Below are 3111 nucleotides of genomic sequence, written 5' to 3'. Positions count from 1 at the left end.
TAGCTGAACCGCTAAGTTACGGGAACTAAACAAATCAATACCGGTTTTAAAGCAGTGTGTGTGTGTGTGTGTGTGTGAGAGAGAGAGAAAGAAAGAGAGAGGGGATATATGCAAAGACATGCCCACATAATATACCTCCGGCTTACACACAGTTTTCGTCAACCAAATTCACTCACTCACAAGGCTTTGGTTGGTCCAGAGCTTTGGGATAAGACTCTTGCGCCAGATGCTGCGTGGTAGGAGTGAACCCGAAACAATGTAGTTGCGAAGCAAACCACCTAACCTCGCAGCCATGCATACGCTTATTACATATACACGAACACATAACAATTGTTATATGTTGTATATAGTAATAAATCATACAGTTAGTGGGTTGCACAACCAAACTATTGGCTGTAGCTGTTGCATGACGAATAGCTCTTTATTGTTATGCATGTATTGCACTGTTCCTTCTCATAAAATGACTATAACAATTGCATAACACGCTGCAACCAGCGGGCAGAATCATGAGCGTGTCGGACAATATACGTAGCGCCATTTCTTCCGGCTCTCTATATTCTCAGTTCAAATTCCGCCAAGATCAAGTACCAGTGAAGTGCTGGACACTATATATGTAATCGACTATTCCACTCCCCCTAAGATTGCTGGCCTTGTGCCAAAGTTTGAAAGAATATTAGCGTAACATGCAATGATAAGTGGTTAGAGCAGCAGACTCGCGGTCGAGAGATCGCGGGTTTGAATCTCAGACCGGGCGAGGTGTGTGTTTATGAGCGAAACACCTAAGATCCACGCGGCTCCGGCAGAAGGTAGTGGCGAAGTTCTGCTGACTCTTTCGTCACAACTTTCTCTCACTCTTTCCTCCTGCGCCTAGCTGCTCGCCTGCGACGGACCGGCATCCCGTTCAGGTGGGGAACCTATACACCAATGAAACCGGGAAACCGGCTCTTATGAGCTCGAGAAGGAACAAGTAACAACGTGTAATGATATAGAAAATTATATTTGATGGTATATAAAACGGACTCCTTTTTCCAAATAAAGTCTCAAAAAAAATCACCTTGGGTCCTATATGCGAAGTTGAGTTTCCCATAGCTCAGTTTTTTTTCCCTGGTCACTTTTTCCTGAATATATGCTGTTGAAATAGGGTGCGTCTATATGGTCGGGCGTCTTTTCTGTCATCACATACGATATGTGAATTAGCGTTAAAACGCCATCAATTCTACATTGTGGGAACATATTAATTTGAATCTGAAATCTTGTTTATGGAAAAATTAGGAAACAATGAGATTATAAGTTTTGTGTACAACTTGGTTTCTTTGTGAAGAAAAATATCTTAAAATATTTAATGTATTGATGACGGTGTCTTAGCATAGCTTTTGTCCCGATTCCTAAAACAAACTGAAGAACTAAATTAATAGTTCACTTCTGTTCTTTAAGCTATGTCGCAAATGGATAAATCGACAACTCATTACTCCTCGTAGTTCTGCATTTCATCTATGAACAAGGAACTAAATTCTTACTAAGTACAGTCAGTCTAAATGAGTGTTTCTCAACCGGGGTCCATAAAGCCTTTGGTGGCCCACATAAGATTTTTTTTGTTAAAATTTATTTGCAATAAATTGGTTATACGTCTACAATACACAAAATATTGTAACACTTTTTTAATACAATTCTTAGAAACATTTAATTACAATAACATAAGATCTTTGAAACATCGAATGGCTATGAGGCTCCACTCGAGTAAAATTAGGAATTAAGGGGGCTAGTAAGCAAAAAACCGTTGAGAACCACAGGTATAAATGCATAAATGAATCATTGGGAATATAATCGTTGCTATAAGAAGCTGAAATTGTACAATCGGTTGAAAAAGAAAAGAGTGGGCTTTTCTAAGCTGTCTTGCTTTATACCAGGGGTGGGGAAACCCCCGCCCGCGGGCGTAATTGCGCCCGCAAACCCATTTTATTTCGCCCACGGGCTGATATACTCGTATGTACAAAATATAGTAAATTTTTCAATTATAAAATTTATACAATATTCGTATTCCTATTTGCGACATAAGTCGCGTTTCCACTACGATTTAAAACGGTTAGACTGGAACAGAAAATCGTCCGTTAATTGCCATTTGAATGGAAATTCTGTTTTTACTATAAAACACATAGTGCTAAGTTTATACCACCCCCTTGAGACCCAAATACACTCTAGCTGAAAAATATAGAAACCTCATAAGTAATATAAATGTCCTAAATTCAGTGGCGGTGTTAATGAAGAGGTTACGCGTTAATTCAATGTGTTAAATTTATCTTTATTAATGTATATCGAATTACTCATAGATATATACAAGATCTACACAGATATAAGAGTTAGAAATTGTGATCCACCTGCAGACCTTTTTTTTTCTTTGTAAATTTTGCCCGCCGCACTAAAAAGTTTTCCCCCACCGTGCTTTATACGTAAAACACGAACACAATGTCATTAAATGGTTAACCTAGATTTTGGCACTCACATATATCTTGTTCTCTGCATGACAACAAATGAGTTGTCCAGGACCTACATATACAGTATATATTGTCACCAAATTGCTTTACACAGTTGCTCAGCATTGACTCACCATAAAATTCATGTCTGTCAATATATTTATTAAACAGACAACCATATAGAAAACAAAACGTCATTTAAACATTTATTTACTCTCATTATTAAACAACTACACATTGCGCAAATCTTGATATAATTGAATTTAAGCTGTAAAATTTGGTCAGTGAATATAAGCTTCAAGAAATAATGATGAATAAATAATAAAAATAGAAATACAGGCAGATGCATGCAGGACAACCTAAGTTCATATTCTTTTTTGCTTTAAAATTTTTGTTGGTGTGGTTGTAGGCTGTGAATGTATTGTTATATTAAAAAATAGTTGAACATATGGAAATATTTAAAAGGATTACCGTAGTAGCGTTTAAGATATCATCTCATTCTAAGGAAGCGAATATGCAAGAGCCATAATCTGCAAGTGGTAGGTAATCTCCAACCAGGCAGGGCGTGTGTAGATAATGTCGGAAATTTTAATTTAAACTGAAATTAAAGAAAGTGATGTGGTATTAGATATATGATGTA

The 3111-nt window shown here is 37.2% G+C and overlaps 1 protein-coding gene across 2 annotated transcripts in view; it reads right to left on the bottom strand.

Moving 5' to 3' along the window:
* Window positions 1-3111, bottom strand: part of LOC106869631 (uncharacterized) — a 232169-nt gene that overhangs the window by 158906 nt on the left and 70152 nt on the right. Inside the window, exon 2 of one of the 2 annotated variants that reach the window (XM_052968630.1) lies at window positions 2943-3069. The exons of the other annotated variant lie outside the window; for it this stretch is intronic. The gene's annotated coding sequence lies outside the window, so the exon portion shown is untranslated. The remainder of the gene's footprint in view (window positions 1-2942; window positions 3070-3111) is intronic. 2 annotated transcript variants of the gene reach the window in all.

Source organism: Octopus bimaculoides, chromosome 6 (genome assembly GCF_001194135.2).
Source record: "Octopus bimaculoides isolate UCB-OBI-ISO-001 chromosome 6, ASM119413v2, whole genome shotgun sequence".
NCBI lineage: Eukaryota > Metazoa > Mollusca > Cephalopoda > Octopoda > Octopodidae > Octopus > Octopus bimaculoides.
Note: the sequence above shows the minus strand (reverse complement) of the source record. Positions and strands in the feature narration are given on the sequence as shown.